We start from the raw sequence: 25599 nt of genomic DNA, 5'->3' as shown, positions 1-25599 counted from the left end.
AGAACAAATCGATGGTTCCCCAGAGCCGAGGTGGGTGGGGGCATGGGGAAATAGATGATGAAGATTAAAGAGTACACTTATCATGATGAAAAAAAAATTTTTTTAAGATTTATTTATTTGAGGGGCACCTGGGTGGCTCTGTCAGTTAAGTGTCTGTCTTTGGGTCAGGTCATGATCTCAGGGTCCTGGGATTGAGCCCCACATTGGGCTTCCTCTCAGTGGGAAATCTATTTGTCCCTCTCTCTCTCCTTTCCCTGCTGCTCATGCTCTCTGACTCTCTGTCTCAAATAAAATCTTTAAAAAAAAGAGAGAGAGATTCATTTGAGAGAGAGAGCGTGGGGGAGTGGGGCAGAGGGAGAGGAAGAGAAAATCTCAAGCAGACTCTCCACTGAGCACAGAGCCCTACACTGGGCTCCATCTCACAACCCTGAGATCATGACCTGAGCTAAAATCAAGTCGGATGTTTAATTGACTGAGACACCCAGGCACCTCCCCAAAAATGTTTTAAAATAGGAGTAAATGTCATAGTAATGCTTAGGATTCAGATAGTAGAAGCATTCTGGTTCAAGGTGTGTCCTATATGAAATGAAATCAGATGTTAAAATAGAAGCTTTAGCTGAATCACAATAAATACCAAATAACAAAGTGAAGTGCTAGACCAGGATTTACAAAATAAATGGCAAAGAGTATTTAGGTTACAAACGAAGTAAAACTTCAGACAAGACTTTCTTTGGAGGGATCCCTGGGTGGCGCAGCGGTTTGGCCCAGGGCGCGATCCTGGAGACCCGGGATCGAATCCCACATCGGGCTCCCGGTGCATGGAGCCTGCTTCTCCCTCTGCCTGTGTCTCTGCCTCTCTCTCTCTCTCTGTAACTATCATAAATAAATAAAAATTAAAAAAAAAAGACTTTCTTTGGAGAAAGCTGTGCTCTGAGTTCCATTCGACCCATATCTCAAAGATGTCAAGCCTGAGAAACCAAAATGTCAAAAGGCACAGAAGGGTTACACTTGGAAAGTAGCTATCCTTAAGTTGTTGGGGCAGAGGGAGAGCTGTGAGGGAGAGTGTTGGCCTGGGATAGTCAAAGATGCTATATAAGAGAGCAGCCCAGAGGGACCAATGGATTTCAGGGAGAACCTGAAGGTGTGGCTGGATTCCCAAAGGTGGAAGAAGGAATAAGCAGTGAGCCAAAGGAAAATGCATCACCCAAAGTGAGAGAACTACAAGTGAGAAGTCCCCAGGAATGGTGGTGTTAGGGACTGAATGTATCATCCCCAAATTCTTATGTTGGAATCCTACCCCCACCCCCCAACAATGTGATGATATTTAGGAGGTGGGGTCTCTGAGAGGTAGTAGGGTCATGAGGGTGGAGCCCTCATGAATGGGATTAATGTCCTCCTAGGAAGAGGCCAAAGAGCTAGCTTGCTGTCTTTCTGCCACGCGAGGATACAAATTGACTGGTCAGCAGTCTGTAAACCAGAAGAGCACTCTCACCAGAACACATCCCTCCTGGCACCCTGATCTCAGACTTCCAGCCTCCAGAACTGCATGAATAAATTTCTGTTGTTTATAAATCACCCAGTGGTACTCTGTTACAGCAGCCCTAAATGATTAAGACAGGGGTGGATATAATAAAGCACATAAAAGTGTCCACTTTAAACACCTGGCAAGTTCGGAGAACATCAATGCCAGATCCCAATGCCAGAACCAATCAAGTGGAAACTTTCCTGCTTCTTCCCATTCCAACACCGTAAGCATCAGAGACCACAGCTAAAAAGATGGGAGGGGAGGGACGGAAGTGTTGCCTACCGCCTATGTTCAGCCTGAGTTCAGAGGGGAAAAGCCTTAATTTCACAGCATATTTGAAATTTTAATGATTATCTGAACATGTTAATCACTGAGTTGCATCTATATTCAGACTTCAGGTAAACACAGACTAAGAAAAAACAAGAAAATCGTGAGGACTGCCTCAAGTCTTATTCAGGTGCAGCAAACCTGCAGCCCCACTGGACTTAAAGGGTTAACGAGAGAGCGAATTTAGATTTATAATTACATCTCAGGAGCTGCGCTTGTTTAATAACAATTCTTCAAAAGTGTACTGATTTGTTCAATTGCTTCCCTAAGAAAGATGGAAACAGTTGTGCCATTCATAAACAGACCCTACTCCTCAAACCGGTGGCAGAAAGGAGAGGCGAGATTAGCCAATGAGAGATAAGATTCTCAGGAACCACTGGCAGGAAGCGTCCAGTCCGGAGCAGGCCTGCCCCTGCAGGGTGGAGCTGGGGGAACTGGTACCCAAGGTCAGGCCCTGGTCATAGTCCGCAGCTGATGGAAGCCTATTCTGAGGAAGCCCTGACTCCCCAGACTCCACCAGCTGTGCTTGGACAGCAGAGATGGAGGGTGATACAGCTGAACCTCCATGCAGGTGGAGCTCTGAGCACAGAATCTGCTCCATTTTTCCCGGTGGGAGGAATCCCACCCTGGGCTGGGCAAGGGGTGGGGTTGGTGGGGGGGAAGCATTGAGCAGTTGCTGCCACTTGCTTCTTTGTCCACCAATGTGCCATCAATAGACCTCTTTGTACGTAGGAGTGCCCACGGTAAAGTGGATTCACTTCGGCTGAGGCAGGCAGGTCGGCAAGGGAGGATGGAAGTGGACCTTCTGGAAATTACTCTAGGGGTTTAGAGGTCATGGAAGGCAGCCCAAGCTATTCATCTGATATGTCCCAACAAGTCTGAATTCTAGCTGAGTATGAGCACGAGGTTGACACATCTCTCCCTCTCATATATTTAAGAAGTAAAAGGACTTTTAGCCCATGCATTCCTCAGTAGTGTCCTCACTGGTCTCCTTGCCTTAAAATATCCCTCCTCAAATGCAGCCTGCACAACACTTCCAGATTGATATCCTTCATCCCCTCTTTTGACCTCCCTCCTCCATCGAGCATGAATCTCTCTGATTCCCCCCAATACCTTCTGGCTCTGCTCCGAGCCCTAGGAGGACTTCAAGTCACCCATCTCTTCAATCTCTTACGGCAGTTTTCTTCCAACCCTCCTCCTGTGGCTCCTTTTCTTTGTTTACCAGCCCGTGGGGCGGGGGGCATGGGGGAGGTATGCTTTGCACTTTTCTCCTTGTTCACATGCTTCCCCTGGCTCAGCCAGAGCTGCTAGAAGTAAAACTATAAGGAGGTCTGGTCACCACCTCTGGCTCTGCCACTGCCACTGCCACTTCAGACTGGTGACCTTCAGGAAACCACCTTCTTTCTAAGCAGCCTTTCCTTCTGTCATAAAATTATTAAAGTGAATGACTTTGAAGTTTTTTCCCTAGCTCAAAGTTCAGTGATTCTCCCAATAACCCTGCTTTTAGGCAAACTTCTGCGTCTTAGGTAATTCCCAGGCCCAAGTGACCTAAATCTGATGATAGGTCACTACCTTTCTTCTGTTTTCCTTTATGCACAGTTTAATCTCCTTTGGTCCTGGACAGAGATGGGCTTGCTTTACTTGTTTTTTTAAGATTTTATTTATTTATTCATGAGAGACACAGAGAGAGAAACCGAGACACAGGCAGAGGGAGAAGCAAGCCCCACGCAGGGAGCCCAACATGGGACTCTATCCCAGGTCTCTAGGATCACGCCCTGGGCTGAAGGCGGCGCTAAACCGCTGAGCCACCCGGGCTGCCCCGGGGCTTGTCTTACTTTTAAGAACATTTCTAGAGCAAACAAAACTTTCTTTTTTTTTTTTTTTCTTAGTGTCTTCTGGGTCCCAACATTTGTGTTTTTATGGCAACAGCTTGACTTGAGGTCCTGCTTCGAATGGTTCAAGTATTTTAAAGGTTCTGCTTTGCAAACTTCAACTGGACACAGAAGACCCTGGGTTCATTTGAGGCCACCAGAACAGGATTCTAAAGGAGAATATGTTAGTTAGTTAGTTAGTTAGTTAGTTAGTTAGTTAGTTAGTTAGTTGATTTAGTTGATTACAATGATATTTTCACAACAGACTGAAAAACAGACTGAAATTTCATCACTCAGAGAAAGGCTAGAGACTCCCACATTCCAAGAATCTTGCCAACAGATGTTAAGATTGCCTACTTATCTGCTGCTGGGTGACTGTCTGGGTCCCACTCTGAGTATCAAGGAACATAGCACCTATTTTTCTTCCCAGTCATACGACCATTTGAGAACCCCATTCAGGCGGATATAGGATCATCAGAATGAACATTACTCCTCAGATATACAAACATTTGCCTTAAGGATTTAGCATCCCTGGTTACCCATCCTAGACAACTGTTTTACCAGCTGGTTGCCTTTGGGCTAGGGTCTTACTCTGTCTTTCAGTTTACCATCTATAAACTGGAAAGTAACAATAGGGTTATATTGAGGATTAAATAATAGTTCATGTGAAGCTCTTAGCACTATTCTTTGCCCTGGTAGTTCATATTACAAGAAGATGAATAAGCATACTGAGGGCTCATGGTCACCTGGTTTTGTGCTCCAGAGTGGGTTTGGGTTACAAGAAACACAGAAAGAACACAGAGGCCCAGGTTCTAATCCTTGCCCTCACCTCCTTGCCTTCAGCTCCCTATTGAACACCAATGCTATAAAAATTAGAAGTAACATACAGGCAGCAATAGGATCAGTTATCTTGAGTGGCTGTTAAAAAAGGCTTAAGAATAAGTGAAGATAAAATTTAAGAACCAGAAGAGCCTCAGAGAATCTGGACTCCATTCACCCTCCACTCACTTCTCTTTACAGACAAGCAAATGAAGTCCAAAATCTAACACCAAGCCAACAATAGAACTGATTCAGGGAGACCTTGGTAAATTAGAGACTCAGGGAAATATTAATCAAGTTTTAGGAAGCTGTGAAGAAACTAATATTTACTGGTAGTTGTTGTATTAACTTTTTAAAAAAGATTTTATTTTATTTGTGAGAGACACAGAGAGAGAGGCAGAAACATAGGCAGAGGGAGAAGCAGGCTCCCTGTAGGGAGTTCGATGCGGAACTCGATCTCAGGACCCCGGGATCACCACTGGAGCCAAAGGCAGATGCTCAACCACTGAGCCATCAAGGTGTCCCTGTTGTATTAACTTTAAGTAAGTTTTTAATAACAGGTAAATCTGATGCCCAGACAGAAAGAGCATTTTGTTATTAAGGGAGCGGGAGTGTAGAGGAAATGGGCGGCTTGGACTAGAGAGAGGGGAAGGTGAGGCAGGTAGAAGTCATATAGCGAAGTAATCCCTGGAGGGAGAAGGGCCCACAGAAGCAGTCTGTGACAAAGCGGTTTTGAGCTGGTCTGTGTTGCTGCTTCCTCAGCAATCAAATGAGTGTCAGTGTATCCTGTCCTATCCTAGGAAATTCCTTTGCTGGCGATCAGTGGAAAGCAAAAAAGGAAGGGCAAAGTCTAAAGTGTATGGTGTTTGTGTAGAGAGAAAACCTGATCACCTAGATGGTGGTGGGTAAAAATCCTGTCAGAGGTAAAATAATCTAGCAAGTCTTTCAGGGGTATTCTAGGTTGGGAAGTTTGGGGAAGAGGAAAGAGAAAAAGAACTTTTATTTCAGTCTCTACCATAGGCCAGGCACAGAATAAGAGCTAGATGGCATTTTTAAAAGTAAACTCTATCCCCAAAGTGGGGCTCAAACTCAGGACCCTGGGGTGGAGAGTCATATGCTCTACTGACTGAACCAGCCAGGTGCCCCATAGATGGCACTTTTTTTTTTTTAAGATTTTATTTATTTATTCATGAGAGATCCAGAGAGAGAGAGAGAGGCAGAGACACAGGCAGAGGGAGAAGCAGGCTCCATGTAGGGAGCCTGATGGGAGACTCGATCCCAGGACTCCAGGATCATGCCCTAGGCCAAAGGCAGGCGCACTAAACCGCTGAGCCACCCAGGTGTCCCAAAGCCATTTTTTAAAACAGCAATTTTAGTAAGATATAACTCACATACCATACAATTCATCCATTTTTTAAAAAAGAATTTGTTTGTTTGTTTAATTAATTAATTAATTAATTAATTAATTTATTTATGAATGAGAGAGAGAGAGAGAGAGAGAGAGAGAGAGAGAAACAGCATGAGCCAGAGGGGTAGAGGGGAAGGCAGAGAGATGCAGGGCTCAATTCTAGGACACTGAGATCATGACCTGAGGGAAAACCAACAGTCGAGGGGATCCCTGGGTGGCTCAGCAGTTTGGCACCTGCCTTTGGCCCAGGGCGTGGTCCTGGGGTCCCAGGATTGGGTCCCACGTTGGGCTCCCTGCATGGAGTCTGCTTCAACCTCTGCCTGTGTCTCTGCCTCTATCTCTCTGTGTGTGTCTCTCATGAATAAATAAATAAAATCTTAAAAAAAAAGATAAAACCAAGAGTTGGGCGCTCAACCAATTGAACTACCCAGGCGCCACTCTCATTGTGGTTTTAATTTGCTTTTCCTGATACTAATAATGTCAAGCATCTTTTCATGTGCTTATTGGCTATTTATATATTTTCTTTGGAGAAATGTCTATTCAGATTCTTTGTCCATTTTTTAAAAATTACATTGTCATTTTATTACTGAGTTGTAAGAGTTCTTTATATATTCTAGATACAGGTTCCTTTCTCAATATGATTTGCAAACATTTTCTCCCATTCTGTACAGTTTTGTCACCTTCTTGATGTTATCCTTGGAAGCAAATGTTCTTTCAATGAAGTCCATTTTAGTTATTTTTTTTCTTTTGTCCTCTGTAACTTTTGCAAGTATCACACTAATCAGCGTGAACCATGAATGAAACATAAAGAGAAGCAAGAAAAATGGATGCTTGGCACTACTGGGAAATACTACATTACGTAAGAATCTATTGCATTTATGCTATCTGAGAGAAAGAATTTAATGTTAGTCTTTTCTGCTACCTAAACCCTCTGTGACTCAAATCCATAGCATTCTGTCCCCAACACAGACAGCAGCCCAACCTATTCTGTTTCACAGATACTAGGCATGAGCTGTGGAGAAGTGTTGCCCTGGGGCCTGAAAAAAAACTCAAAAGAGTAGATGTTTAGGAGAGATCATGTTGGTTCTAAACTGAGCATAGAATCAAGAATGGCAGAGGTACCTGTGGGGCTTTTTGTTTGTTTCTTCCTCTTCAATATGTAGCAGGTACTACCATGTATGTGGGGGGAAAAAGGTTACCACATTCAGAGGCTTATTTATGCTTAAGACTGTCATTTTTACCTAAAGGGAAAAAAAAGATTTTTTAATATTTGGTAAAATACACATAACAAAATTAAGGAACCTATGTGGTGTGTTTTTTAAGATTTTTTTTTATTTTTTTTATTTTATTTTTAAGATTTTTTTAAAAGTAATTTCTACACCCAATATGGGCTTGAACCCCCAACCCTAAGATCAAGAGTCTCATGTTCTACTGAGTGGCCAGGTGCCCCAAGGTGCCTGTGTTTTTTAAATAAATGTGTATTTGTCCTATGTGCTGAAACTAGAGCAGAAGTCTCTCCTGCCTGCATCTGCAGGTGTTATTTCTGGAGTTTTAAGAAGAGACTGGCATGAAAACCTAGAGTTTAGGTAGAATCATCGTGGAATTAGTTAACTAGGAACCAACGTCTCGGTACAGAATATCTTACTATATCTCAAATCTAGAACTATATCATGGTCCTGAGTCTTTAAAATAAGTCTCATTGGTTGGCTTCTCTTAGATAAGAGATTTTTACCATCCCATAAAGGTATAGATGATGTAGATGTTTGAGATGTTTTAGAAAAGCCAACATATTAGAGAATTTAACCTATCAAATTTGTGATTTTAATTTGAAATGTTTATTGTCATTAGATATTTTAAGATTTTTATCGAAGTACTCCGTGCTTTGCAATGTAAACTATATTCTTCAATATAGTTTAAAAAGTAAAATAGTGACTTGAGACGACCAAAAACAATAGCTCCCAGTCAATTCCAATAGTAAACACTTTCCATTCTTTTAGTTCTTCTCGTAATTACCTCTACATTTATGTGATATACTGTTCTATTGATTCATCAGTTGCAGTGACTTCTTATGATACATGTGTGTTAACTACTTCTTACACCCTCCCCCATCCAACCTCCAAATACAGTTATATCACAGTTTTTGCTTGGGTCCACATTTTACATTTTAGTTACCATGACTATGTAAACATTGTTCAAGGCTGATCCAACAGTATACTGTGATTTTACTTCATCTCTCATAAACCTATTTAGCTTTCCCGGAATTAATAATTAACTCAGTTTTTAAAGAAACATTTCTATTTTAGATCAGTTTTAAATTTACAGAACTATTGCAAAGATAGCAACAGAGAGACCCCATAACACCTCCATCTAGTTTCCCTTATTATAACAGCTTACATTACTTACACTGGGGTAGAGCTATCACAATTAATGGATCAATAATCATGCATTAACTAAAGTATATTCTATTCCGATTTCCTCAATTTTTCCCTAATGTTTTGTTTTTTTCTGATCCAGAATCCTGTCTCCTTGGACTCCTCATGGTTCTGAGAGTTTCCCAGACCCTCCCTGTTTTTATGACTTTCACAGTTTTGAGGAATGCTAGACGGATATTTTGTAGAATAACTGTCAATGAGGATTTGTCTTATGTTTTTATCATTATTAGTGTGGGGTAATTTATTTTTGAGAAGACTATTCTCATTAGATCATACCAGGTGTACCTATTATTGATAGGACTTATCACTGTTGGCATTAACCTTGATCTTCTTGCTTAAGGGAGGATCAACAGTCCCTGCCTCATTAAAGTCACTATGTTCAGCCCACAGTTAATAATGGGGGGTTAACTCTACATACATTCATAAATGAATTCTATATGGGAGATTTGTCTATTCTCCCTATTTATTCAATCATTTATTTATACAGTACAAACTCATGGATATCTATTTTTTACACTTCAGGTTATCCAATACAATTTTTTTTCATTATTTTAAAATTGTTCCAGTTTGGCCATTGGGAGTTGTCAGGGGGCTCCTATATGCCTTTGACAATATCTCCATCATTATGGTGGGATTCTTTAAAATTTTATTTCTAAAATATATTTTTTAAAGATTTTATTTATTTATTCATGAGAGACACAAAGAGGCAGAGACATAGGCAGAGGGAGAAGCAGGCTCCTTGCAAGGAGCCCGATGCAGGACTCACTCCTGGACCCTGAGATCACACCCTAAGTCAAAGGCAGATGCTTAACCATCAAGCCACCCAGACATCCCTTATTTTTAAAATATTTGAGACAGAGAGAGAGCAGAGGGGCGGCACAGAAGGAGACCCGGAATCTCCAGGAGACTTTCACTGAGCAGTCAGATGTGGTGCTGGACCACACAATCCTGAGATCATGACCTGAGCCAAAATCAAGAGTCAGACACCCAACTGACTGAGCCACCCAGACTTCCCAGATTTTTTTTAAGCATTCTCTTACTTTCTGGCACTACAAAATGCTACAGGCTTACAGTCATTTCTCCAAGGAACTCTGGTTCCTTCTACCGGAGAATGGTATTAGAAGCCAAGACCTGAGTGCTAGGTATGCTCATTTCTACTAGGGTGTCTTGCTTCTAGGCCCTCCCAGCTGACAGAAATAGGAGATATACACAGTATGCTAATCTATGTATACCCTCAAATCTATAAATATTTCTATATGTAGTTGAGTCTCTATATATAAACATGAATTCATACCATCTTCAACTCTATTCCAATTACCACATGAATCATCCTTGCGTCTTTCTCTCCTTGTCTATAAGCTCCCATTCCAATACTGAGAACATAGCTCTCACCATCAGCCTTCCACTTACTTACTGGTTCAATTCCAATATACAGTTTTTTTTTCAGAATTATTAACCCAGGAAGCAATCCGTTTATCAGTGTGTATACAGTGCTTATGTACAGTTCCTTCTGCCTTTAGTTTTACAGACTACACTCATTTCCAAAGTTACTTAGGTAAGAACTTTATTCTCCCACTCCCACCAGAGAGCTTGCTTCATATATTTGCAATATATTTAGATTTGTCACATTATGCATTTTATACTGGGTTCCCTCAACTTCCTAAATGATACTTAAAATTTGCATGCATTAAACTTTATACTCTTTGTGCTGTAAAGATGGGTTTTTGAAAAAGTTCTATAGATTTTAATGTTTTATACTCGTCATTAGAGTATCCTACAGAATAGTTTCACCATCCTAAGCCCATGTGTTTCACTTCCCTCTTCCTGAGTCCCTGACAACCATGATCTATCATTTCCACAGTTTTGTCTTTTTCAAAATGTCATATAATTGGAATCGTACAGTATGTGGTTTTTTCAGACTGGTTTCTTTCCCTTATCAGTATGCATTTAAGATTCATCCATGTTAAGACTCCTAACTCTGGGAAACGAACTAGGGGTAGTGGAAGGGGAGGAGGGCAGGGGGTGAGGGTGACTGGGTGGCAGGCACTGAGGTGGGCACTTGACGGGATGACCACTGGGTATTAATGTTGGAAAATTGAACACCAATAAAAAAATAAATTTATTTAAAAAAAAAGATTCATCCATGTCTTTTCATAGTTCATTTAACTGCTGAGTAACATCCCATTGTATGGATACACCAACCTCATTTTTCATGCGCTTAAATATTTTTGAACTTACCATTAAATCTTGCAATACTCAATACTGAAATGTTTCAATACAAGTTTTACATGGTCACTTTTTTCAGATGATCTATCCATTACTTTTTTCCCCTGCTAAAGACACCACACTTGCAGTTTTTCAGTGTTCTGCTCTAATCTAGACTAGCTGTCCTCAAAAAGAGCTGCAGAGTTGTCTTCCTGGGTTTGCCCTCTGACATCATACTAGAAATTCCATTGTTTCTCTCCACATAAACTTCTTGTTCTCTGCATCCAATGTCTTCTTTTTTTCTTGGTTTACTTCTTTCTTTTATTGGAACAAATTTCCAGCACCTTCCTGAGAAATAATGAATGGAAGATAAATCATTAAAAATTCTGGCTTTGGGATCCCTGGGTGGCGCAGCGGTTTGGCGCCTGCCTTTGGCCCAGGGTGCGATCCTGGAGACCCGGGATCGAATCCCACGTCGGGCTTCCGGTGCATGGAGCCTGCTTCTCCCTCTGCCTATGTCTCTGCCTCTCTCTCTCTCTCTGTGTGTGTGACTATCATAAATAAATAAAAAATAAAAAATAAATAAATAAAAATTCTGGCTTTGCTCATGACTGAAAGTTTGGATGTGTATAGACTAAACACCAAAAATAAATTTTTACTCATAAACGTCAGGGAATTGTTTCATTGTGATTGTTGTTTTAGCTTCCAGTGTTGTTACTGAGAAATCTGATATTCTGATTCAGGGCTGAGAGGGAGATTGTGGTAGGTGATGTATTTTGTTTTCATGAAAAGATTTTAGGATATTTTACCTATAGTATTCTAAAATTTCACAAGGATATAATTTGGGGAGTTTCCTTTTAGTTCATGGTGCTGGGCATTTGGTGATCTCTATCCATTTGAAGACTCCTATCTTTTAGTTCTGGAAATATTTCTGTACTAACCTCTCTGATAATATTCTCCCTATCATTCTTTTTTCTGGAATACTCATTAGTAGTTTTTAAACTTCCTGAATTCTCTAATTTTCTTATTTTTTCTCTCAGTGTCATCTGTTTTTCTAGTTTCTGAGAGGTGTCCTTGCTTTTTGAATTCGTTTCATTTCTTTACTATCATAATTAAAAGTTTCAAGAGTGTTCCTTTCTTACCCCATAATTGTTTTTTTTTTTTTAAGATTTTTTATTTATTTATTCACGAAAGATACACAGAGGGGGTGGGGGCAGAGACACAGGCAGAGGGAGAAGCAGGCACCATGCAGGGAGCCCGATGTGGGACTCATCCAGGGTCTCCAGGATCAAGCCCTGGGCTGAAGGCAGCACTAAACGGCTGCGCCACCGGGGCTGCCCCCATAATTGTTTTATAAATACACCACACACATCTGCTCTTTTTCCCTACTTGTTTCAGCCTCTTGTTGGATATTTTCTGGCAGTCCTTGACTGACCGTTCATATTTATGAGTAGGCACTAAAAAGTTGATTGTAAGCAGCATATAGAAGGGCAGGACCTGACTGGAGGGAGAACTGGCTACAATTCTTTTGCTTTGGGTCAAAATTTTCCAGAGCTTCTATCTTTTGTGTCAGTCTCCACCACTCAGGTACCTGGCACCCTGTTTCAGAGTCTTTCATAGGTTGTGTGAGAGAATTCAGCTTGCTTTGGGTGCCCTTCTGCAACTCTGCCAGGCTGCCAAGTCACTCATTGACTTCCCACTTCTACTTTCTCTACTTTTCCCACTTTCTACGTGTGCGTATGGTTTAAAGCCTCAGGCGTCTTCTAAGTTTTATCAAAGAGGATTTGGTCTATGGTCTTTGTTCTTGTGTTTTTTGAGATGATAGTGGAACCGATACGTCTATACTCTGCTATCTGAAAACCAGAAGTCTTCTAGAACCATACTTATTTGGAAAGGTTTGAATAATATTTGATTTTAATATGAAAAGTTGAAGAGGGGGATCTCTGGGTGGCTCAGTGGTTTAGCGCCTGCCTTTGGCCCAGAGCGCGATCCTGGAGTCCCGGGATCGAGTCCTGCGTCGGGCTCCCAGCATGGAGCCTGCTTCTCCCTCTGCCTCTCTCTCTGTCTATCATGAATAAATAAATAAAATCTTAAAAAAAAAAAAAGTTGAAGAGAATTTGGTTAACATTCTAAACAGAATTTTTAGATAATTATTGGATTGTAAGTAGTGTTACAACAGGAAATTTTGCTTTGTATTAAATGTGCATGATGGCCATAAGTACCCTATATGGGTACCATTCCCAACACACTTACACAGTTAGGGTACAGGGCATAAATGAAGTTCTGCCAATTAGATGTACTTATGCCCTAATATAAACTATAAAACTTTCTGCTATAGACAACCACTCCTAAACCATCTGTTATTAACAGCAAAATAGGTACACAGTAATGTCCACAATGAAGGTCTCTGACTTACCAGTGGAAATGATCCAGTTCTTCTTACGCATTTCAATAATACTTACTGTGCATGCTCAATTGCTTATGGTTGGCATACTGGAAATTAAGCTGAAGGAGATGGAAGACTAGGATAATCAAAACCAGGACATCAAAATGACAGTATCAAATGTCAATATACTGAATACCCAAGCATCAGTGTGTATTTACTGAGCAACCTCTGTGTGCCTGTATGACAGGCTAAAAAAAAGAAGGCATGACACCTTTCCTCCTGGAAATTTCAGTTCACTTAGAAGAACCACAACATACACATGAGCAACAAGGACCAAATAAGACAGAAGATAGAAGTGTGGCAAAGCCTATCTTCTTGGCACTTTGCAGTGTGTTGTGTTAGTAAAATTTGGGGTTGCCAGTATCTAGTTTCTAACTTCTTGGGTGTTGAGAAACAATTGCAGAAGTGGCAGCCCAATAGCACAATTCAGTGTTAAGGCAATCGTGGTGGTGGTGACTAGGACTTCCTAGTCCCAGCTCTATGACCCCTGTTGGATTTATTTTGTCTCAGTAGTTCAGGTTCTGGCCTCCTATCTCCATTTTCCTGATTGTGGCAGAAGCAGCAACATTCTTGATAGATCAGTTCTGTCATGTTCTGGGAGTCATGCCAAGAGGTATACCTCGAGTCCACTCCTCCATTGCTTCCAACAATTTGGCAAGTACCTAATTTCCTATATTCAACCCCTTTCTGCTTAAGACAACCTAGAGATGTCAGTTTCCTATATTGAACCCGGACTGGTAGAGGACTAACATTAGGAATTTGAAGGATTTGAAAGAATCAGTTATATTGAATCTGTAATTAAATGTTTTGTGAAACTTGAGAACTACTTACTTAACATGCTAAATGTCGAGGATTTAATCTTTTAAAAGTAAGTTTTAATTGAATAATAATCATAGAATAAGTAAAAATAATGGATCTTATCTTTACAGAAGATTAATAATTACCAAAATGTTTGATTCTAAAAACATAGGAGAAACTACATTTTTTTTTAAAGACTTTATTTGACAGAGAGAGAGAGAGAGAGCGCGCGCGCGCACACAGGTGGGGGGGCAGGAGAGGGAGAAGCAGGCTCCTCACTGATCAGGGAGCCCAACACAGGTCTTGATCCCAGGACTCCAGGATCAGGACTTGAGCCGAAGACAGACACTTAACCAACTGAGCCACCCAGATGCCCTGAGAAACTAGATTTTAAAACTTAAGGATTTTAATATATTGAATATCAATTAAAACATGAGGTATAAATAGTAACGCCCTGCAACAGAAACTCCCCTTAGACATTAAAAAAATACAACTGACATTTAGCACTATCTCTCCAGCCCCTTACACAGAATCTAACATCAGAGTGTTCAATGAAATTTGTTGAGTAAATGAGCAACAATACCGTGGGAAAGATTTCATCATCAGAATTTTAATGAAGAAAGTGAAGTTTAACGCATCTTTTCCTTTCTGGAGTCAGACCTAGTTTGTGGGGACACAGCTAAACACACCAAGAAGGTTGGAATTGGTAAATCCAGGACCTGTTCCAGTGCCTCCCTCAGAAAAATTGTGAAGATGGAAATAAGCCAGCACCCCGAATGCACTAACTCATTCTGTGGCAAAACCAAGATGAAAAGATGAGCTGTGGGGATTCCTGGGTGGCTCAGCAGTTTGGCGCCTGCCTTCAACTCAGGGTGTGATCCTGGAGTCCCGGGATCGAGTTCTGCATTGGGCTCCCAGCATGGAGCCTGCTTCTCCCTCTGCCTATGCCTCTGCCTCTCTCTCTGTCTCTCATGAATAAATAAATGAAATCTTAAAAAAAAAAAAAAAAAAAGAGAGACAAGTTGTGGGGATCTGGCATTGTGGTGTCTGCATGAAAATGAAAACAGTAGCTGGTAGTGCCTGGACCCACACCACCACTTGTACCCTCGCAGCAAAGTCTGCCACCAGAAAACTGAAGAAGTTAAAAGACCAGTAGAAGCTATAGCATTTGAAACATTGCCAGCCTAGTAAATGGATTAATTTACGTAACAAAAACAAAACCCAGAAAGAAAGTGAAGTTCAGAAAAACTTATCACTAGATAAGTAGCCTTTAAAATTGGGGAAGACACCTGGGTGGCTCAATGGCTCTGGGCGTGATCCTGGAGTCTGGGGGTTCCTGCTTCTCCCTCTGCCTAAGTGTCTTCCTCTCTCTGGGTCTCTCATGAATAAATAAAATCTTAAAAAATAATATAAAATTGGGTGTATACACTCAGGTGGTGTATAATAAAATACCATATTTTTTTTGTTTTTTGTTTTTGTTTTTTTTTGAGAGAGTGGGAGGTAGGGGCAGTAGGAGAGGGGGAGGGAGAGAGGGAGAGCACCCAGCACCCAGAGGGGAGCCTGATGTGGGGCTCGATCCCACAATCCTGAGATCATGACCTGAGCCAAAATCAAGAGTTGGACAATCTGGACTGAGCTATGCAGGCACTCTTAAAATACCATCTTTTTAAATTTTTTTAAAGATTTTATTTATTTGAGTGGGGGAGAGAGAGACAGAGAATGAGAGTGAGAGTAAGCAAGAGTGCAAGGGGCGGGGGCAGGGGGGGGGGGGGGGGACGGGAGGAGCAGCCTCCCTGCTGAGCAGGAAACCCAATGTGGGCTTGATCCAGGATGCTGAGATTATGACCTGAGCAGAAGGCAGATGCTTAACTGACTGAGCCACCCAGGTGCCCCACCATATGTTTTTTAATCAAATGTCTTATTATGTACACAACAGTATAGAAGTCATATATATACATATATATATATATGTATATATATAAGTCAATATATAAAAATGTACATACATGAGAGGTTTGTGCTAAAAAATGTTTAATGATTAAAAAAAGTGTTTAATGATGGTATGACTGATCAGGAAACTTTGTAGGCTACTGTGGAGGATCAAAGGCAAACTGTTCTGGGTAGGTGTTATGTTTCTTCATGTTTGTAACCCTGAAGTACCCCAGCTAGGGCCTGGCATAGCAAGATAAATGTTCAGAATGAGAATGAATACAGGAACAGATGAATTGATTAATAAAAGGACATTTATTTGTTTATTTATTTATTTATTATTTTTTAAAAGGACATGCATTTAGATGTCCTGGATAATATAATGAGCACGTGAAGGTGTCAGGATGCAAATTCAGATCTGCTTACCTCCAAAGTCTATACTGTTATAAGAATAGGTTGATGCTCAGCACATGAAATAGATCAGCAAAGAGGAACCTAATTTGTTTGTTTTTTTAAAGATTTTATTCATTTATTCATTTGAGACACACAGAGAGAAAGAGAGGCAGAGACACAGGCAGAGGGAGAAGCAGGCTCCATGCAGGGAACCCCATGCAGGACTCGATCCTGGGACCCCAGGATTAGCAGGCACTAAACTGCTGAGTCACCGAGGCATCCCCGGAACCTAGTTTTTAACACACACACACACACACACACACAGATAAGCCCTGAGCAATAGAGAAAAGCATTACATTAATCAGGTTTTTATCATCCTGTCAGCTTTTCCACAAGGGAGACATTCTTCAGAAACACAGAAGGGCAAAAGAGCTACATCACATTTCCTCCAGTTATATATTTGGCTGGAGGAGGCTCCAGGATACGGAGGCTGTATCCTGCATCCTCCTAGAGGCCAGGGACACTTTTGCTTCTTTATGTGATACACAGAGGGAATTTCTCAACTTTTTTTTTTTTTTTTTCAGCATAGGCCGGTAAATCTCCCAACCCTTTTTGCCTGCCACAAAAACAAACAAAAAGAACTTCACCTACCTTCTACTAAGCTAGATCCCCACGATATCAAGTTAGTCACAAGACAAAGTTGTGTTTCATTTATTCTTCCCTCCAAAGTAGAGTGGACTAACATCTGAACCACAAATGTTGATAATCCAAGGGCACAGGAGTTCAGAGCCTGAATACAAAGCACTGTGAAATTAGTGAAAACGTCTGTGTACAGGGCACTCTACTACTAGTCGATTTCTACATGTTATCACATTTAACCTTTTAACCTTTATAACAACCCTAAAAGTACTATCATTATCTCCATTTTATAAACAGAGTCTTAACCAAGTTAAGGAACTTGTACAAAATCACACGAGTAAATGGTTTAGGGAATTTAAACAAAAACCCATCACACCAGATCAGAATTCGAGATTTGCTAGAATCTAGAAGAAGATCTGTAGAGTAGTGCCTCTGCCCACCCATGGTTGCCATTAGGTAATAAGAAGTAAACCTTTTGTGAAGCCACTGAAATTTCTGAGGTTGTTTCATTATTGTAGGCTTACCTAACACAATTTAGTTGATACAGGTAGCTTTTTTACTGTTTATAGTGGTGCAAACTTTGGAAACCACTTTAGTAACTTGGTACAGTGCAAATCATGCTTAGTGAGAGCTTCCATTGCTTTATAGCATCCCCAAGCAAGTACTTTCTTTGATTTAGGACAAAGGCTCAAAAATGATGGTGCTCTGCAGGCAAGACTCAATCTGTGGGGGTGTGGCTTTGGCATTCAGATTGTTGAATACAAATTGCTGCATCAACATTTAGAGAGAGATTTTCTTAAGGGCAATTAGAGTATTTAAAGAGTACATTGTCAGATGGAAATGTAACTAGAGCCCCAAATATTCTTATGGGTCTTGTGAACTAGCAAACTAGGAGTTTATAAGAAACTTTTTGGCACTGTAACTTGATAAAACATTATTAAAAAACATGACTGTAACTTTTTTAAAACCTGTATTTAGGGACGGCTGGGTTGCTCAGCGGTTAAGCATCTGCCTTTGGCTCAGGTCCTGATCCCGGGGTCCTGGGATGGACCATAGGCTTCTCCCTCTGCCTATGTCTCTGCCTCTTTCTGTGTGTCTCTCATGAATAAATAAATAAAATTCTTAAAAAAAAAAAAAAAACTGTATTTAGTTGAAGCTAAAAAAAAAAAAGACCATGTTAGAGTGATAAGCAGTTATTGTATCCATAAAGGTGAAGGATCTGAATAATCCTTTAGACTGTTTCTTTTGTGTTAAGAAGCCTACCTAATGGGGCTTTCTAGTTGTGCAAATTTTTAAAAAATTTTTTATTTATTTATGATAGTCACAGAGAGAGAGAGAGAGAGAGAGAGAGAGAGAGAGGCAGAGACGTAGACAGAGGGAGAAGCTGGCTCCATGTACCAGGAGCCCGACGTGGGATTCGATCCCGGGTCTCCAGGATGGCAACCGGGGCCAAAGACAGGCGCTAAACCGCTGTGCCACCCAGGGATCCCTCTAGTTGTGCAAATTTAAAGCAACACCCACTTGCTCATTTTGAGGAAAAACTATAAAGAAAGCTTTTTTTCTAAATGCAGATATTTTAGATTGAGAAGCTGAATATATTACTTGGACATATAAATTATGCTTGGTAAATACATGCTATTCCTTCATGAGAGACACAGAGAGAGAAGAGAGGCAGAGACACAGGCAGAGGGAGAAGCAGGCTCCATGCAGGGAGCCCGATGTGGGACTCCATCCTGGGTCTCCAGGATCAGGCCCAGGCTGAAGGCAGCGCTAAACTGCTAAGCCACCTGGGCTGCCCCAATACATGCTATTCCACTCTAAATTATTAGAGGGGCTAAGAAGGTACAGATAGAAATATTTCTTAGCTCATTACTGATTTGATATGCTTTTGTAGGGATGAGTATGTTATTTAAGATGTGGAATGCACTGTATCAGAAACTGAGATCCAAAAGACCACATAAAAGATAGACTTCATCTCTTATTAAAGGAAATGGAACTGGAAAAGAAAAAATATACTGGACTATGTTTGGCTGGCAAGGTTCATCCTTGACTATGTACTAAGACTATCCTACATGTGGTATTAATTGTGAACAATCCAGACTTCAGAAAATATACCAATGTTGGCCCATTAAGACCTGATGAAATTGTTCTGGTGGAGGTGGAGAGAGAGATTATATTCCTGCAGAAAGAGAAGAAGCTTCCTCTAAAGGCAAACAGTCTCACTCTCAATCATATACAAGATAGATCCCAAGACTGGAAATGGAGACTCTGAAGCCAAAGGAAAGAATGTTTTCTTCCCTGGTGTCTGGATTCCACAGAATAGAAAATAACTGCGAAGGAATTGCATCTGGTGAGGCATAGTGGCTCTGGCCACGTGGAAGCAGGTATGAGCCAGACAAGGAAGAGCCTCATTGGCATGGGTCTAGATAATGGGCCAGCACCAGCCTGAAAGCTGGGAGGATACCAGAACTGTAGAATATAATCTGCAAATTTTGGGGAAGTTCATCTGCAAATTCCACAGTGAATGGACATTATTAGATATTTACTTAGAACAAAACCTGTTATGAACTCTTTGCATGCTGCATTACTTCAATGCAAGAATGGTTACAGAAACCTTCACTCTTGCACTGGCAATTTTCAGTCAACTACACTACAAAAGAATGCAATTACAAAAGAATGCAAGCAGAGCAGATCAACAACACCTCTTTTTCAAAGCTGGTCCCACCCGCAGGGCAGTTGGTTTCCACCAGTTCTAGGTACCATATGCTAAACTTCAGTAATGGTTAATGAAGCGCCTGTAAAAAATGTTACTTCTAAAAAGTGTATTACTTATGGTTACAAATATTAACAATGTAAAATATTACCCGTGATAAAAACACCTGGGGGTTGGGGTAGAAAGAAGAGAGACCATGACAAAACTGTATTTTGAATCTGGTTTAAGTAAAAATCACAAGAACAGGTTATTTTCCTCTTGGTCAGAGATTGGCAAACTTTTTCTGTGAAAAGCCAGACAGTAAATATTTTAGGCTTGTGGATCATGCAGTCTATGCTGCAACTACTCCACTTTGCAAGTAAATCTAGAAAATAACTCTGACAGTTTTAAGCTAATCTGGGATATCCTTTAAAAAAAAATACCTATACTCTCAAAACTTTTAAATAAAAATTTTTATTGAAATTATTTCTAACAGGGGTGGCCAAGGTGACTCACTCCATTAAGTGTCTGCCTTCAGCTCAGGTCATGATCCCAGATCAGTCAGGCTCCCTGCTCAGTGAGGTGCTGGCTTCTCCCTCTGCCACTCCTCCTGCTTGTACTCTCTTGCATGCTCTGTCTGTCCAATAAATAAATAAAATCTTTAAAATATATATATATATATTTTAAAAATATATATATATTTCTAACATACCTATAGCATTACTAAGATATAATATCACTATTACTAATAGTCACAGCTAACACTTATACAGGACCCAAGTTATAAGATTTGTCAAAAAAAAAAAGAGTAGCATTTTTGGCAAATAAAGCATATCCGACATATTTTTTTAATATTTTATTTATTTATTCATAGAGACACAGAGAGAGAGAGAGAGAGTCAGAGACACAAGCAGAGGGAGAAACAGGCTCCACGCAGGGAGTCCGACGCGGGACTCATCCTAGGTCCCCGGGATCACGCCCTGGACTGAAGGCGGCGCTAAACCGCCGAGCCATCCGGGCTGCCCATCCGACATATTTTTAATAAAGTTCCTTAAAGAGGGATCCCTGGATGGCGCAGCGGTTTGGCGCCTGCCTTTGGCCCAGGGCGCGATCCTAGAGACCCGGTATCGAATCCCACATCGGGCTCCCGGTGCATGGAGCCTGCTTCTCCCTCTGCCTCTCTCTCTCTCTCTCTCTCTCTCTCTCTCTGTGACTATCATAAATAAAAAAATTAAAAAAAAAACCATAAAGTTCCTTAAAGAGCCATTTACTCCAATTAGGAAATGTGCAACATGAATTGCAGTTTTAATTTTTAAGGGAAAGAACTAAGAAAGAGAGAGTCATAATATTAATAGGAAGAGGGAGACATGGTGAAAATATATCTATTTGTAACATCATTTTAATAGCTGGTTTCTGGCAAGATCATATCTTATTGTTATTAACGATGGGAAGAAATGGCCAAAAACAAAACAAGAAGAGTCAAAGAATAAGGGAAGCCAGTCCTAAAATAAGATTACCCAGACTATATTATTAGAGGACTTATTTGGGCCTGTAAAGTGGCCATCATTTTTATACTGTGAAATGAAAACAATCCTTGTACCCATTGTGTCTATCCACTGGTAGCAACATGATGAGGTTTCCATAGAAACAACATTCTGCTCATCTAACGGCCCACCTCTTTCAAAAGGCAGTTACCAAACTGTCAATAATTTTAACAGAGATTTTACTGGTAATAAAGAAGTTACAGCAGAAATCTGTCCTCCGTAGAGTTTGCTAGAAATGAGACAAATATAAATGAAATAAAAAGATATATACTAGTCCTTCCTTTTTCAGAGAATATTTAGCACTAAAGCAAGTGGAACAAGGGAACAGAGTCATGCAAATGAACTGTTCCTGAAGGGAACTCCTGTACACAGTAGAATCAAATATTCCTCATCTCTGTGTCTCTTTACCCAGTAAAAATAAGGAATCCCCAAGGAAGACAGTAGGGATTGACACATGAATATGGAAAACAGAACTTCCAGATTCAAAAAGCCGTATTACAGTGCAAATTATTCTAGAATACTCACTATCCCCAATAATGCCTTTAGAGAAATGCATTAGCGAGTGACTTACCTGATTTTGTAAATATTTTTCCCCATTTAGAAAAAAAATTTTATTGAGTTACAATTTACATACTATACAATTCCCTTGCTTTATGTACGTACAATTCAATGATTTTTAGTATATTTACAGGGTTGCATAACTATCACCACAGGTATAGAGAATAAAGTGTTCGGCAAATAACTGAAAAACTGGGTTGTGTGACTTCAACCTTTTTTTTTCCCTCAAGTAATTATTTCCAGGGTAAAATATAGTGCCGACACTAGTATATATTTACTAGACTGAATTGAAAGCATTTAAAATTTTTTGAGGAAAAAAAGAAGAAAAAATAAAATAAAATTTTTTGAGGAAGTCACTTTTTATAAACAGCAACAGTGTTAAAAATAAGGCAACTTCTGAGGATTAAGCTAATAAAATGTATACTTCATAAATTAGCTAGCTGTGGGAGCAGCCCTAAAACTACCAGTGAATGTGTAATTGAGGGGTTCGCAAATACTGTGAACCCCTAATTAAGGTGAGGATGTAATCTCAGGAGGAAAACTGGAAGTGGTTGTAAATCGGTTAGCAGAAATCTAATTTGTCTAGTATGCTGTTCAAAGTTTATGTGAAGATCTGCTACAGAAAGAGACTTGTCAGGGTGCCTAGGTGACTCATTCAGGTGAGCATCTGACTCTTGATCTCAGGGTCCTGAGTTCAGGTTCTGCATTGGCTTCTGTGCTGGAGGTGGAGCCTACTTAAAAAAAAAAAATCTCCAGTCTTTACCCAGCATCATTGTCCAGGGAGCAGACACACAAAATCCAAGGGGTATAAATGAAGACATATACTCTGAAGTGGGGCAGGGGTCATTTTTTAAGGTCTCACCACTATCTGAATGAGATCTCTCAAAACAATTCGCCTCATTTTGCTTTGATTACTCATTTACTAAGCAACTGCCTGATCTGTTTTCCAGACCTGCCAAAACAGTTGTCTTGGTGTATACAATCTGAGCATCCTGGCTACCAAAAATGAATCTGTTCCCCCCACTCCCTGCCTCCCAAAAAATGAATAAATGGTTTGGTTTGCTTGCTTTCTTATTTTTTACTCTTGTGGACTAAAATATGTTAATTAACTCTGGGATACTAATATATTTTTAAAAAATATTTATTTATTTATTAGAGAGAGAGAGAGAAAGAGAGGCAGAGACACAGGAGGAGGGAGAAGCAGGCTCCACACAGGGAGCCCGATGTGGAACTCGATCCCGGGACTCCAGGATCGCGCCCTGGGCCAAAGGCAGGCACTAAACTGCTGAGCCACCCAGGGATCCCCTGGGATACTGATATTAAGATTACGCCCTTGAGGTACCTGGGTGGCTCAGTCTGGTTAAATTTCAGATTCTTGGTTTTGGCTCAGGTCATGATCTCAAAGTCCTAAGATTGAGCCTTGTGGAGGGCTCTGTGCTCAGATGAGAGTTGGCTTGAGATTCTCTCTTTCTTCCTCTGCCCCTCACCCCTACACTCGTGCTCTCTCTCAAATAAGTCTTAAAAAAAAAAAAAAAAAGAAAAAAAAGAGGGGCAGCCTGGGTGGCTCAGCAGTTTAGTGCAGCCTTCTGCCCAGGGCATGATCCTGGAGACCCAGGATGGAGTCCCACACCGAGCTCCCTGCGTGGAGCCTGCTTCTCCCTCTGCCTGTGCCTCTGCCTCTCTCTCTCTCTCTCTTTGTGTGCCTCATGAATAAATAAATAAAATACTTTTTTAAAAAAGATCACAGCCTTAACTGTAATAATCACCAAACTAATGTCATCCTGGTAGACCTTAAAAAAGAGCCACTCAGGGATCCCTGGGTGGCGCAGCGGTTTGGCGCCTGCCTTTGGCCCAGGGCGCGATCCTGGAGACCCGGGATCGAGTCCCACATCGGGCTCCCTGCATGGAGCCTGCTTCTCCTCTGCCTGTGTCTCTGCGCCTCTCTCTCTCTCTCTGTGATATCATAAATAAATAAAAATTAAAAAAAAAAAGAGCCACTCAGACTTTTCCTGCTATATTCTGACCTCATGATGGACCCCAGAATCTCTAATTTGGTTACATCAAATACAATAAAAGAAGCCAAGAGAGGAGCAAGAATATCCTATTCATTCTATATTAAATTCTACTTGTATTCATCTGAACATCAGAAATAACTGCCTGAAAAAAAAAAAAAAAGAAATAACTGCCTGAAATTGGACAAGAATAAATCAAAGCAAATTTACAATTTTCTTATTTTTCTGGAATGAAAATGTCTTGAAATTAATTAATTAATTAATGTCTTTTCTGCTACTAACCGAGTAGCACAGTGCTAAAAACTGAATAAATTTGTTGAAATAGGGATCCCTGGGTGGCGCAGCGGTTTGGTGCCTGCCTTTGGCCCAGAGCGCGATCCTGGAGACCCGGGATCGAATCCCACATTGGGCTCCCGGTGCATGGAGCCTGCTTCTCCCTCTGCCTGTGTCTCTGCCTCTCTCTCTCTCTCTCTCCTCTGTGTGTGTGTGTGTGTGTGTGACTATCATAAATAAAAACAAAAATTAAAAAAAAAATTTGTTGAAATAGTGTCTTTTTTGGTCAGCTTCTTTGGTCATTTTGAAAATAATCAGGTTCTTTTTTTTTTTAATTAAAAGCCCAGTTTCAAAAATCCCACTGATGGATAATCAATGAAGGATATTCTAAAAGATAGATAATCTGTCCTTCCCTCTAAAATTTTCAGAGGTCTCTTAGCTTTGGGAATCTACAGACCCCTATAAGAATCTAACTAAAAATTCAAATCCTCTTTGCAGAAAAAGTACATGCGTGTATATGCATAATTTTGGAAACCATCACAGAGTTCTAGAACTACCAAAGATCCTCTATGAATCTGTTCAGGATCAAACTGAATTTTTTATTTCGGGATCACTCAGAGACATTGGTAAAATGCACTCAATCAACTTTTAGAACGAAGAAAACATGCCCTTCTCCTAAACAATGTACTTATTTTTTAATCTCAAAGGCACTTAGGATTTTGAATATACTTGTGTTCCCTTCTTTCCTATGACTTCTGGGATGACTGGAGTCAAATTTGCAGTCCATCTTTAGTAACTGGGCAGGCAATTACCTCAGGCATTTTGTATAGTATCCTTATCCATGACTTCATCTTAAATTCCTCCCCTCTTATTTTCCTATTCCCCCTGAGTTCTTGGTACAGTTTTAATAATGTTCTAGGTTATCTCTGTAAACTGCTTCACATCCTTGGGGACCATTGCAAACAAATACATACTATGAAGAAAATCCTCCGTAAACTCAGGGTGCAGATGTTTTAGCATATTTATGACGGCAGGGTTTTCTTAAAAGTTGAATTCATTACAAATATTTTAAAATCCCAACATTTTACATAAAAATCCAGATTTCAGATATCTCTGAAAAAAATGTTAACAGGTTCTTATTTCCCTGGGCCGCCATGCAAGTGGGATCAGTTCTGAGCAGCAACTGTGGTCTCCAGGGGTCACAGTTCTAACACATCCCCCCAGCTCGTTTAAATATTACCTGAGAGGCTCGGGAATGAGGTCAGAAAGAGGAACAAACTCCAGGATTCTGCCAACACACGCGCGCTTTTTCTTGTTTTTTTTTTTTTGAAAGAGTTGGATACGTAACAGGCACAATTCACTCTTCAACCTTTCAATGGACCTCACCTCTGCGCTAGGCCCAGTGATGGGCGATTAAAGAGAAGCTGAGGTCTCAGTCCTAGTTGACTGGTCAGGGCTCGGCCACCGCCACTAGGTCAAGGCGTGTTGAGCTGAGCTATACAAAGTCAAGTTCTGAGCCGGCGGTGGAACCGGGTCTAAGCTGGGTTGCCCTAAATGAGACACTTGTCTGAGCAGCCCACCGCCTGAGACCAGAGGGGGCAGGAAAACAAAATCACTACTCAGCTCGGGACCGAAGCACCAACAGCGGAGCTCCGGGACCAGCCTCCCTCTACGAGGATGTTCCCGTTTCCGGAGCAACCGCCAGGTCCCTCCCCCCTTAGCTCCGCC

The 25599-nt window shown here is 40.8% G+C and overlaps 2 long non-coding RNA genes across 7 annotated transcripts in view; one reads left to right on the top strand and one right to left on the bottom strand.

The window, feature by feature from the left end:
- LOC112655545 (uncharacterized) overlaps positions 1–8605 on the top strand; it is a 47027-nt gene extending 38422 nt beyond the window's left edge. Inside the window, exons 4-5 of one of the 2 annotated variants that reach the window (XR_007412968.1) lie at positions 6622–6809; positions 8465–8605. This is a non-coding gene — a long non-coding RNA (uncharacterized LOC112655545). The remainder of the gene's footprint in view (positions 1–6621; positions 6810–8464) is intronic. The other variant, XR_004818609.2, reaches the window with a different exon arrangement.
- LOC112655544 (uncharacterized) lies at positions 3718–25396 on the bottom strand. 5 transcript variants are annotated; one of them, XR_007412965.1, is made up of 6 exons: positions 25112–25253; positions 20001–20121; positions 16805–16943; positions 10621–10935; positions 7073–7191; positions 3718–3893 (listed from the first exon to the last, which is right to left on the bottom strand). It is a non-coding gene; the product is annotated as an uncharacterized LOC112655544 (long non-coding RNA). The 5 variants fall into 5 exon arrangements; XR_007412966.1 differs by lacking the exons at positions 3718–3893; positions 7073–7191; positions 25112–25253 and adding an exon at positions 25258–25396 and having other exon boundaries at positions 10483–10935; XR_004818608.2 differs by lacking the exons at positions 3718–3893; positions 7073–7191 and having other exon boundaries at positions 10483–10935; positions 16805–16957.
- Positions 25397–25599: the final 203 nt, after the last annotated feature.

The sequence above is a fragment of the Canis lupus genome, chromosome 9 (assembly GCF_003254725.2).
Source record: "Canis lupus dingo isolate Sandy chromosome 9, ASM325472v2, whole genome shotgun sequence".
Lineage (NCBI taxonomy): Eukaryota > Metazoa > Chordata > Mammalia > Carnivora > Canidae > Canis > Canis lupus.
Note: the sequence above shows the minus strand (reverse complement) of the source record. Positions and strands in the feature narration are given on the sequence as shown.